Genomic DNA, 13,304 nt, shown 5'->3' with positions numbered 1-13,304 from the left:
TGGCAGAATTTTGCAACTTTTACAGGTAGTCCTTGACTGACAACCACAATGGAGCCTATAGTTTCTGTTGCTAAGCAAGATATTTGTTAAGTGATTTTTGTCCCATTTTATGACATTTCTTGTCACAGCTGTTAAGTTAATCACAGCAGTTGTTAAGTTAGTAACACAGCTGTTAAATGAATCTGGCTTCCCCACTGACTTTCTTGTCAAAAGGTCACAAAAAGGGATCACATGAACCCCGGGACACAGCAGCTGTCATAAATATGAGTCAGTTGAATTTTGATCACATGACCATGGGGATACCACAATAGTTCTAAGTGTGAAAAATGGTCATAAGTCACATATTTCAGTGCCATTGTAGCTTTGAACAGTCACTAAACAAACTTGTAAGTCGAGAACTACCGGTATTTCTTAACAATATCCAAGTGCAAACAGAATATTGTACACTGGCACATTTATGGAGATAGAGCAGGGATGGGATTCAAATTTCTTAAGAAAACCAGTTCTATGGGTGTGTCCTAATTTGTGGGTGTGGCTTGTGACTGGGTGGTCATGGCTTGTATGTAAATATTATAAATATGTATGTAAATATAGTTTTTTTTTATAAAAAAAGAGCAAATTTTACTCAAAATCAGGCAAAGCAGGCAGGCAGATTGAGTTGCTCACAGAATCACAGATTCACTTAGGGATCTATCTATCTGCAATCGGCTACTTGCACTGAAAAGTAGAAGCTTTATTCCTAAGGAAGGTTCGGCTCTGCTTTTAGATTAGATAGAAAGCAAGAAATCCAAGGATTTCCTGCTTTCTAGCTAATCTAAATCTCCCAGTAGAGCAGAACAGCTGATGGTCGGGGGGGAAAAAAGGAAAAAATAGCAGCTTACCAAACCAGGCAAGTTGGATGGCTCGCATGTCAGGTAAGGAGTGAGTGGGCGTGGAGGGATGGAGCCAGCCAGTGGAGTGATTTGCCGGTTCTCCGAATTATGTGTGTGTGCGCAGCATTTGCAAGAAATCAGCTGTACCACCTGGACAGCTGACAAGCGCTGCACTTGGGTGTGCAGTGTTTGAAAATCCTCTTGTTTCCTGCTTTTTCAACCTCAGCTGTGCCGTGCAAAGCAGCTGAGGTGGGAAAAGCAGGGAATAAAGGACAGGTAAGAGCCCGGGCAGGTGGATGGGGCAAACACCGAACCGGTTCGGTGTCAGTTGCTCTTTGCAACTACCAGTTCTATAGAACCGGGCCAAACCGGTTTCATCCCACCCCTGACATAGAGATACTAAGGCTTTATAAACCTCAGGATGGAGAAGAACTATTCTCTACCCACTCTTCATTATATTTTCCAGTATGTACTTCTTACATGGTAGACATTATAGGAGGAGAGCTGGTTAATCTAAGTTTGCAAAAAAATCAGGAGGTATCTGGTGACACCTTTTCAGACTAACAACTAGAAAAAAATATTTAAAAGAATCAGCCTTCATGAGCTGCAATTCCCATCACTAGATGCATAGAGTAGATAGAGACTGATGTACAAGTTCATTTCTGTAGAGATTCTCAGTTATCCAGGTCATGGTTGTCCCAAAAGTGCTTCTTCAGCTCTGACAGTGGGGGATGGAAGGATTTATATTCCTTGCAGACAGCTGGTCATTTGCATCCTTTTAGAGGTGGTTGAAGCACTTGGAGGTTTATCCGTATCCTCAGGGTCACCTGAGTAGTGCTCCTGGTTCCAGCAGCCTGCAGTTTTTTCTCCTCTGGAAATCCATTGTTACTCCCACACCATTCAAAGGGTGTTCATCCCAAATTGTATAGCTAAAAGTCTGTAGATATACTCATTTATCCAGGTCATGGTTGTCCCAAAGGTGCTTTTTCAGGAGGCAACTGGACTTTTTTGTTTTTGTTTTTTTAAGATATTTAGCTTCTCATTCTTGGATGAGAAGCGAAATGTCTTCAAAAGAAAAAACAAGAACGTCCAGTTGCCTCCTGAAAAAGCATCTGTGGTACAATTTCAGTTGGGACGTGGCAATTGGTGATGGCAGAAGATAAGGTAGATATGTAGAGGCAGGGAGGGAGAGAGAGAGAGAGAGAGGGAGAGAGAGAGAGAGAGAGAGAGAGAGAGAGAGAGAGAGAGAGAGAGAGAGAGAGAGAGAGATTACCAATACTTTATCAATTAGCAATTGGAATGTGGTAAAAACCCACAGTACTTTTTGAGAGCTAACAAGGTTACTTGAAACCCTTTAATGTAATGAGTTGAGCAGTCTCTCACTCAGTGGTACACTTCAGTTTTCTTCTCCAAAGTTTCTTTCTACTTCTTTGATATCTGTCACAGAGTATCTGGGGAGGTTGACATGTCCTGATATTTTGTCTCTGTTTTGAGTTCTAACAATACAGTGGTGTCCATTATTACTTTTGCACAAAATTTGTTTCATTTGTCCTAGGTCAAATCCCTAGGGTATGCAATCTCTTATGTGCCAAGATATTCTATGCGGACTGAAATATGTTCAGCCCAATTGGGTTTATAGGTTTTTCCTTCCTGTTCTTTTTTTTTTAGAAGGTGATGGGACATTGATTTAACTCTAATTGGAGGCTGGCAACTAGAGATGTGAAACCCAATTTGCTGTAGAAGTTAGGACACCAGACTAGAAACGGGGAGACTGTGAATTCTACTCCTGCCTTAGACACAAAGCCAGCTGGGTGATCTTGGGCTAGTCACTTTCTCTCAGCCCTAGGCAGAAGACAGTGGCAAACTGTCTGAAAGCTTGCCATTTTTCCACTTTTTTTTTTTAAAAGAAAAAGCACTTTCTATCAGTGTATCTGTTTCTTTTCTTGACAATGTATTTTTATTATGAGTTTACTGTAGTTCTTTTCTCTTTTTCTGTCATTATTTTAAATGTAAAAATATCAGCTTAATCTTGATTAAGGCAAGACCTTAGACTATGTTCATTCTAATATCAGATGCTACGGTAGCACAGATGGAATGTAATGAATCATAGATGGGCAAGGGAAGAGACAGCAATAGAGGATTCCAAAGCTTGCATAAGAAGGTCACATGTAGAGGCTTCAACGTGATTTTTGTATGCAGAAACTTCAAGTATTCCAGCCCCAAAGTTTAGGATATAGATGTCTCAAAAGTGCTTTTTCAAAAGGCAACTGGAGTGGGGGGGGGTCTTTGAAGAAGAAAGAAGAAGAAGAAGAAGAAGAAGAAGAAGAAGAAGAAGAAGAAGAAGAAGAAGAAGAAGAAGAAGAAGAAGAAGAAGAAGAAGAAGAAGAAGAAGAAGAAGAAGAAGAAGAAGAAGAAGAAGAAGAAGAAGAAGAAGAAGAAGAAGAAGAAGAAGAAGAAGAAGAAGAAGAAGAAGAAGAAGCTTGGGGAAGAAGAACAAAGAAGAAGAAGCTTCAACCAAGAAGCTTCGTCAATTGTGATGGTGGGGTATGGAAGGATATGTACTGACAGTTGAGACTGGATGGTGGAGGAATGGAAGGATAGATTCTCACTGGATAGTGGTGGGGAAGTTGGAAGACTTGTGTTTCTTTGTACTCCTCTGGTCGTTAGCACTCTCACCATTTGGGGATTTATCTTTGCCCTCAGGGTCACCTGAATCAGAATTGGTTGTAGAATCTTCTTGGAACCAGGGGTGGGATTCTACCAGTTTGCACTTATTCACTAGAACCGGTTGTTAACACTCAAAGCAGTTTGGAGAACTGGTTGTTAGAAGAAATTATGGCCTAATCCTGTAAGGAAGGCAGGAAGGAAACATTCTGGTATTGCTTACAGAAACTGCCTCTCCGTTAACCCTTATTACATTCTTGGCAGGACTAGACTTCCTGTTTCAAGAATGTCTGGAGTTTTTCCCCCTCCTTTGCTGGTACTTTGTTTGTGTGGAATGACCATTCAAAGTTACAAAGTGACTTATGACCTTTTTTCACACTTACAACTGTTGCAGCATCCCCACAGTCATGAGAGGCCAGGCGAGGAGATGCGTGCCTCGATGTGAGTGATATTGAGTTGGCCACACCCAGCCAATAACATGACCACCAAGCCATGTCCACCCAGTCACATGACCACCAAGCCATGACCACCAACTAAGCCATGCCCACAGAACCGGTTGTTAAAAAAATTAAATCCCACCCCTGCTTGGAACCCCAATCACAACTGATGAAGCTTCTTGGATGAGAAGAATTTTTTTTTCTTCCTCAAAGAAAAATAATAATACAGTTGCCTTTTGACAAAGCACCTTTGAGACATCTACAACCTGGATGACTGAGAATCTCCACAGGCATTTAGTTTATAGATGATTCACTCAACTCAAGGATGGCATCTTAATTCTAGTTCATCCTTCATTCATTATTCTCAGTCTTATTTTAAGCTGTGTTTTTTTTCCCAATTTAGAACACTGTTAATTTTTTTTTAAAATGTCATCATGATGAGTCTCCATTGTGTCAAGTGTTTAAGATTCTGGTATAGCAGTTTCATTGAAAAAGAATAGAAGATGAAAAAAAAAACTTGCATTTTAGTTTATTTTCCTGGAAGTTAGAGAAGAATATCCAGGTGCTATTTTTTTAAAAAAAATAAAAAATCAAGGTGCACTGAATTATAAGATACCCAGGAGTGTGCAATAGCATTTCATTGTTTGAGTTTGGAATAAAAGATAGATAATTAGGAAATTGGGAGTCTATTAATTTTCCAAATTTACTCATGCAGGAAGCACTGAGCTACAGTGATATTTGCTTACCTCGTCATTATGCAAAAATATATTAGCTAATTATTTTGACTAATGCAATTAAGATATGCATATTTAGCATAAACTATACAATAGAATTGTTACAGTCAGCAACTGCCAAGTTGCACCCATGGGCACTAGAGAGGCAAAAGTCTTGGTGCTGTCTCTGATGGGAAGCCAGGAGACGGTTTCAGCTCTGCCTAAGACTCTCTTATTAGGCATGTTGGAGTAATTAATTTACTTTACAGCCTGGCTAGGTGACACAGCAATCAGTGGCATTAATTTTGGTTATGTAGAGACACCTGAAGAAGTCAGCCTTTAAGCAGCAGACTCTATACTTTTAATTGCTTTAATCAGTGGAAACACAGGATTTCTTGCAAGGGTGCAATTAACATACATTCACTACTCTTGGTCTCCTTCCCATGAAGGAAGTGGGCAAGGTGGCAGCCTGTTATAAGAACACTCGTTCTTTTTGTGGTGGGTTTTTGTGCAGTCAAATTGCATATCATATCGCCATTGCCTCTCCTTATTTTTGGAGAAGAATTCTATGTTACGTGGAAGCTCATACATTCCAACACAAGTAGAACTTTTCAGGAGAAGTCACTCCTTTCTAAATATTTTTTTCCCCCATATATGGAAGATCCTAGGTTCAAGCTTGGCAAGGTGGATGCCTGTTATCAGAAAACACTTGTTCCTTTTTGTGGTGGGTTTTTGCACAGTCACACTGTGTATCAGTGTTGTTGCTTTTCCTGATTATTTTTGGAGAAGAATTCTGTGTTACATAAAAGCTTGCATGTTGCAACACAAGTAGAAGTTTTTGGGAGAGGTCTTTCGTCTCTAAACAAGGTTTTTTTTTATTATTTTTTTATACCGAAGGTCCCAGGTTCAGACCTAGACAAAGAAATAGTTCAGGGAATGAAAAATTGCTTTGTTTGTGACTGTGGCAGCTCACTGAATTGCAGTAGATGGATCTACTGCATAATATCTATGCAGAACTTTAAGATTTGGGGGAAATCAGCTCACCATGAGGATTGTCTAGGGAAATTTATTTTATTTTATTTATTTATTTATTTGATTTGCCAATTGTTTACAAGATAATAAGTATAAGTGTATACATAGTTGTGAATACATGAAATGGGTACATATAAGAAAAATAAAAGAAGAATAAGAGAAACAATAGGACAGGGACGGTAGGCACGTTGGTGCGCTTTATGCACGCCCCTACAGACCTCTTAGGAAAGGGGTGAGGTCAATAGTAGACAGTCTAAGGTTAAAGTTTTTGGGGTTTGGGGAAGAGACTACAGAGTCGGGTAGAGTATTCCAGACATTGACCACTCTATTGCTGAAGTCGTATTTCCTGCAATCAAGTTTGGTGCGGTTTACTTTGAGTTTGTATCTATTGTGTGCTCTTGTGTTGTTATGGTTGAAGCTGGAGTATTCATTGACAGGTAGGACATTGCAATGTATGATTTTATATACCATGCTTAAGTCAGACCGAAGACGGCGTAATTCAAGGTTTTCTAGTTCTAGAATTTCAAGTCTGGTGGCATAAGGTATTCTACAACGAGTAGAAGAGCGGAGAACTCTTCTTGTGAAATATTTCTGGACTTTCTCAATTGTGCTAATATCAGATATGTAATGAGGGTTCCAGACTGATGAACTGTATTCGAGTATTGGTCTAGCAAATGTTTTGTATGCTCTGATTAGTAGTGTGATATTACCAGAGAAAAGCTACGTAGGATTAGGTTAACAACTCTTAATGCCTTTTTGGCTATATAGTTGCAGTGGGCTCTAGCACTTAGATCATTAGAGGTGAGTATTCCAAGGTCCTTTACAGAGCTAAATTCTCAGTCATCCAGGTCACCAAAAGTGCTTTTTAAAAAGGCAACTGGACTTTCTGTGTTTTCCTTGAAGATATGTCACTTCTCATCCAAAAAGCTTTTTCTGTTCTGACTGAATGGTGGAGAATAGAAGGATTTGCAGTCATCTGGTTGTTAGCACTCTTTCTGAGAGACATTGAGGCCACTTGAAGGTTTATCTGTGACCACAGAGTCACCTAAATAGTGCAAATGAGTGTGGAATTTTCTTGGAATCAATGAAAGGACTGTGTTGTAATCAATGGCGGATTAAGGCTCACTGGTGCCCTAAGCACTGACAAATCTTGGTGCCCCCCACTCCTTTGTACATACAGTACAAATGAAGCCATATTCTCAACTTTGTGGTGCCCCTTTGAGCCTGGTGCCCTAAGCACGTGCTTAGTCTGCTTAATGGTTAATACAACACTGATTGTAATCCACCATGAGGATTAAACTGGTAGCCTGAAAAATGAGAAGGATTTGCACCCTTAACCTAGACGTATCAAGGAAGAAACAGAATATACAGAGTCTCAATAAACAAGAATATTTATAACTCAGGGTTGAAATCAGGGGACCTTGTTACTTTCTGAACTTGGCTGTTTTCTTGCAGATGTTTCATTACCCAAACTAGGTAAAAGCATCACTGTTAATAACCAACCCACCAAGTTCTGAGAGCACCAAGGACTCGCCACAAACATAATTTCTCCTGAGAAGTAACCCCAGATCAACAAGGAATCATATTCTTCAGTTCTAAGAAATTGCTACCAGAGTTGCTGCTGCTGTAAAATAGCAGCAGTGACCCGTGGATAATCCTAAATTCTGGGCGTATTAATAGCAAGGAAAACACAGAAATTATTCTATCTCTCAAAGACTAGAGGCAGTTTTATACACCAGTGTGCTCTACAATGTGGAATACAATCCCCCACTTAAGTTGGTTGTTATTTATGATACCTCCGGATGAGGATAAGTTAACAGCGATCTCTGCTCTGCTAATATCTTAGACTATACACTAATGTGTTATACACGGAGTCGCCTTTGGCAACAGTTTAAAAGCTGTAGCTGTTTCAAAATACAGCAGACAGGATTCTAACCCAGCCAGCTCCAGAATATGAAGACATATGAAACCAGAAAGGAATTGAACAGGAGCAACAAAACTTCTGGCCAAAGGCAGCACTGATTCATGAAGACATTCTCTCCAACCTTTTCAACACTGTCACAGAGTTTGGGCAAGAGCTGATGTCAACACGTAGCCACCATAATAGACTAAGGCTGGTTATCTTTTAGTTTCAACACCCATAGAAATGTTTTGGCTAAACCTCCCCTGGCCATGTGGACTGTCAAATGGCTTATTTTGTTGTCCTTTCAAATTTTGTTGTCCTTTCAAATATTTCTCAAAGAGTGGGCTGCACCATCTGGTGGACAATCTGCCTGCAAACGAGAGGATCCTACCTAATGATGTATACAAGTGTAGACTAGCCCAAGGAACTAGTGTTAACAACCAACAGCCTGAAATAATAGAGAATCTGTTGAGCGGCTGCTCCCCCCTCCAACTCCATTTATATCGACTGTAAGAGCTATGCACCCCCCTTACAAGTCTTCTACCAACAACTATAATCGCACTACCCAATCACAGAATTTATGGTATAGTGCCATGATGGCGAACCTATGGCATGCATGCTGGAAGTGGCATGCAGAGCCACTTCTGCCATCACACAAGAGGTCGCCTGGAAGAACCCCACTGTGCATGCGAACACACTGCCCGCTCGACAGCTGATTGTCAGGTATCTGCAGGGGTGGGATTCTATAGGTTTGCACCTATTCTCTAGAACCGGTTGTTAACATTCTAAACAGTTCGGAGAACTGGTTGTTGGAAGAAATTACTGGCCTAATCCTGTAAGGAAGGCAGGAAGGAAACATTCTGGTGTTGCTTACAGAAACTGCCTCTCTGTTAACCCTTATTACATTCTTGGCAGGACTAGACTTCCTGTCTCTGGAACTTCTCTGGAAGTTTGTTCCCCTCCTTTGCTGGTACTTTGCTTGTGTGGAGTGACCATTCAAAGTTACAGTGGCACTGAAAAAAGTGACTTATGTCCATTTTTCACACTTACGACTGTTGTAGCATCCCCACAGTCATGAGAGGCCAGGCAAGGAGATGCATGCCTCAGTGTGAGTGATGTTGAGTTGGCCACGCCCAGCCAGTCACATGAACACAAAGCCACGCCCACCAACTAAGCCAAACCCACAGAACCAGTTGTTAAAAATTTGAATCCCACCCCTGGGTATCTGGCATGCATGCATGGGGGTTGGGGGCGTGGGAGATGCACGTGCATGCGCAGAGATGCATGGGGCACATGGGTGGGTCTTGCATGCATGCTCAGAGATGCACTGTGCATGTGGAGGAGTCGTGCACACATGTGCAGGGGGCGTGGGGGCCCCTGCACGCACTGCCTTCTGGGTGCTGGCACGCGAGCACACACACACAAGCACATGCGCAATTTTCAGCACGGGAGCCCCAAAAGGTTAGCCACCACTGGTATAGTGTGTTTTGGTATATTTTATTTTATAATTTATACCAAAGTTTTTATATTTTATACCAAAGGGTGTCAGGGGTGTCACACTGAATTTCTTCAAGGGCCAGATCAGCATTGTAGTTCTCTTCCACGGACTGGTTGCGGTGGAAGACGGGATGGACACCTCCTGCAGAACCCTGCTGGCCAAAATGGGGTGGGTGGGGTTCATGTGGCCCTCCTGTGCCCAGTTTTCAGCCTGGATGGCCACCTGCAGCATCCTGCCGGACAAAATGGGGCCAGATTTAAGCAGTTTGACACCCCTGGCTTAGATCCTCAGTTACACGTTGTAGACAAAACAATATAGTGTTCTGTTTATGGTGAGTGGAGCAGTGGTGGAATTCAAATTATTTTACTGCCAGTTCTGTGGGCGTGGCTTATTTGGTGGGCGTGGCTTGTGGTCATGTGACTGGGTGGGTGTGGCTTAGTGGTCATGTGACTAGGTGGGCATGCTTGGTGGTCATGTGACTGAGTGGGCGTGGCCAACTCAATGTCACTCACATCAAGGGGTGCCTCACCTGGCCCCTCCCCTCCCAGCCATTCCTTGTCACTCAGCCTCAACTTATCTACAGTTCTGTAAAAATGTTGTTCACCTTTTTTGACTTTATTATCTGCATACTATAGATGTACTTTCATGGACCACTGAAAGGAGCAAATGGCTCACATGCTTTACTCAAGAGTGTGATAGGCAACAGGCTCTTAAAGGGCTGCCACAAAGAAAGGGGGACAATGTATTTTCCAAAGAAGCAAAATGCAAACAAGAAGCAATGGATGGAAACTCAATCACTAGAAGTTTTAAAGAAAAGACTGGACAGCCATTTCTCTCAAATGGTATAGGGTTCACCCCAAGGTCCCTTCTAGGTATTATTCTGACACTTTTCCCAGGATCTCTACTCAGAGTTTGGCATCCTCAGTTTTCTTGCCTGAGCTGGGGGTTGGACTAGAAGACCTCCAAGGTCCCTTTCAACTCTTGTTAAACACATGTGTATTTTATGCTCTGGACTATTGACATTGAATGCATGTAAACCCTGAAAAATATGTGGTAGCCCTGGGCAAAAGAAAGGCAGAAAAATCACTCTAGGTGTAGGGAAAGTGTAAAATATTAACACATGATAAATAATGGAACAATTAAAAATAATAGCACAGTGTTTTATCTCTTTCTCTCTTCCTATTTTTCTCTTTCTTTCTCTACCATCCTCTTTCTTTCTTTTCTTTCTTTCTTTCTTTCTTTCTTTCTTTCTTTCTTTCTTCTTTCTTTCTTTCTCTCTCTCTCTCTCTCTCTCTCTCTCTCTCTCTCTCTCTCTCTCTCTCTCTCTCTCTCTCTCTCTCTCTCTCACACACACACACACACACACACACACACACAGCACATAACAGACAAACATTCTGGAAGCAGCTCCTTTAAATTTCTCCAAGGCTTGAGTGGATTCTTTTACGTTGAAAAAGTGCTCCAAGGCTCGATTCAACCCTACCCCCTCAGTCAAACCGCACTCCTTCTCACTCCAGCACTTTAACTCACAAGGGGAAAGTGATACTTGCAGGGTCCATGGGGAATCCTTGGAGAAGTTTTTAAAAGACCTGCTTCCAAAATGCATTTCTTTTACGTTGCAAAAGTGCTCCAAGGCTCGATTCAACCCACCCCCCTCTGTCAGACTGCACTCTTTCTCACTCCAGCACTTTAACTCACAAGGGGAAAGTGATACTTGCAGCATCCATGCCTTTCTTCCTTTTCCCTGAGCGTGGGGAACTAGGAGAGCGATCGCAAGTGAGCGACCAGGCAACCGGGTTGGGGGCGTGGCCAGCCAGGGATTGCCACCGATTTGGTGACCCATGCCAAATAACCGCTACCGGTTCGCCCGAATAGGTGCGAACCGGTCGAATAGCACCTCTGGAGTGGAGAAATTATCATCAGGATATAAATGCAGGTAGTCCTCAATTTACAACAGTTCATTTAGTGATCGTTCAAAGTTACTACAGCACTGAAAAAAGTGACTTACAGCCATTTTTCACACTTATAACAGTTGCAGCATTCACATGATCGCATGATCAAAATCCAGATGTTTGGCAACTGGTTCGTATTTATGACCATTGCAGTGTCCCGGGGAAGTGTGATTCCCTTTTTCAACCTTTTAGCAAGCAAATTGTATGGGACAGCCAGATTCAATGGAACAACCATGTTACTAATTTAACACTTAACAACTGTAGCAAGAAAGATCATAAAATGGAGCAAAATTTACTTAACCAATGTCTCGCTTAGCAACAGAAACCTTGGGCTCAGTTGTGGTTGTAAGTCGAGAACTATCTCTAGTTAAGGTAAAGGTAAAAGTTCTCCTCGCAAATATGTGCTAGTTGTTTCCAGCTCTAGGGGGCAGTGCTCATCTCCGTTTACAAAGCCAAAGTGTTCTGACCAAGGCTTCCTGAGACTGTAATTAAGCACACGCTCAGTTAAAACAACTCTTGTTTTATTTCAATACTGGGAATTATGCTCATTCCCAGCCTGTAATGAGTCCGAAATAGTTCCTCAAGATAAGCACCCACCTTTCTCTCCTTTGAATTGTTGCCAACAGCTAGAGTGCCAAATGAATTTAAAAAAACCAACTGAGGTACAAAGTCCACACAGAGCTTCAAGGATTAATCTGAACAGAACAAACAACTTTGCTTCCTACAAAGGTTTCTTCACTTTTGCCTGCCCTGTATATCTTATGGGAGGGGCAATCACCTCCCAGACTTATTCCTGAGTTGCTTCTTTTGTCTCAGCTACTCTTGCCTTCTGGCAGATCTGTGCAAATGCGCACTGGGAACAGGCTCCCTTTGTTCCTCGGCCTTGCTGCTGCCAGACTCTGGAGGCCCAAAATCAGCACCCCACTCCCAGAGGGCCCTGGCCCCATCTCTGCATCAGATGCAGGACCCTCATCCAAATCCTCTCCAGACTCCCAGACTGATCCCCGTTCTTCCCCACTGTCCGATTCCACTGCCGTCTGCACAGGCTGCCAGCGAACCACAACATGAAGAGCCAGCGCTGTCTAAAGACGTCTCCATAGTCATGTGACCAGCATGACTAAACACCGAAGGTGCACAGAACGCTGTTACCTCAAATCTCTAGTTACCTATCCAATTACCCACCAAATCTCTAGTTACCTATGCTCTATTAATCTCCTGATTGAGTCAGACAGTGGGCAGCTACTGAAAATGTTCCAGAGCCCCTACAAATTCAGAATTACAATTGCAAGGTTGAAAACTCAAGTTGTGTTTCACAGCTTTCGGGCCAATGCTTTGCCATCTTTCAGATCTGTTTGTAAATCAGTTCAAACTGTTGGATTTGATTTCTAAATCTCTTCCCAGTGTGAAACCAGGAAACTGAAGGACTGCCTCTCTTTATGTGGACTAGAACTGATTTCACAAAATTTGCTTTGAAGATTCTCCAAGGATCTAACATCTTAGCACCCCGACTGAATGTTCGCTCATTGAATCCTGCCAGGATTGGGGCTTGAAAGCTTTTTCTTGAGGGGGGCTGTTTCTCCAGAGTTTTTAATCTGTCTCATCCACTTTTACCGTTTATGAAGCACTCTCTTTATCTTTTTACTGTAGTTTTGAATTTTAAATTGACATTTCTTCTTCCAAGGAAGCCTGAGAACCTGCAAAAAGTGTAAGAGCTTAAATATCTAAATCGAATGAATAAAAATTTACGACATCCAATCTCGAAAAGGTTGCTGAAGTCTACCAAATCTCTCTTAGAAGGCAGAATATATATTTCAATCCTGACCCTTAATTTCAAACTGAATGGATAAGTATCTTCTTGCGGAGCTTAATTACATTTCACTATTTTAGTTAAAACGGGCATGGAAAAATCGGACAAAAGAAATAGCCAATAGGAACAGAAGCATAGATCTGCCATGTTTTTTCATCTAAAATAGTCCTCTCTTTTTAGTGTGAAGGAAATGTTGTCTCCACAATCCTTGCCTCAGAGGATGAGGCCTTTTCACCATGATGCAACCTTAATGGGTGGAGCTGTGGGAAGACCCCCTTCCAAAAAGTATGAAATATTTTGGGAAATATTAAAAAGGCAGAATATTATATTTCCCTAATGAAGAAATGGAGAAACATGTTTTTAGAGGCAGAAAGCAGTCCCCACTTTTTCTTAATAGCTCACAGCAGGTATCAGCACTTCAGAGAT

This window comes from Notechis scutatus, chromosome 2 (assembly GCF_049901735.1).
Source record: "Notechis scutatus isolate UNSWTSFEM ecotype Mainland chromosome 2, rNotScu1.2, whole genome shotgun sequence".
NCBI lineage: Eukaryota > Metazoa > Chordata > Lepidosauria > Squamata > Elapidae > Notechis > Notechis scutatus.
Note: the sequence above shows the minus strand (reverse complement) of the source record.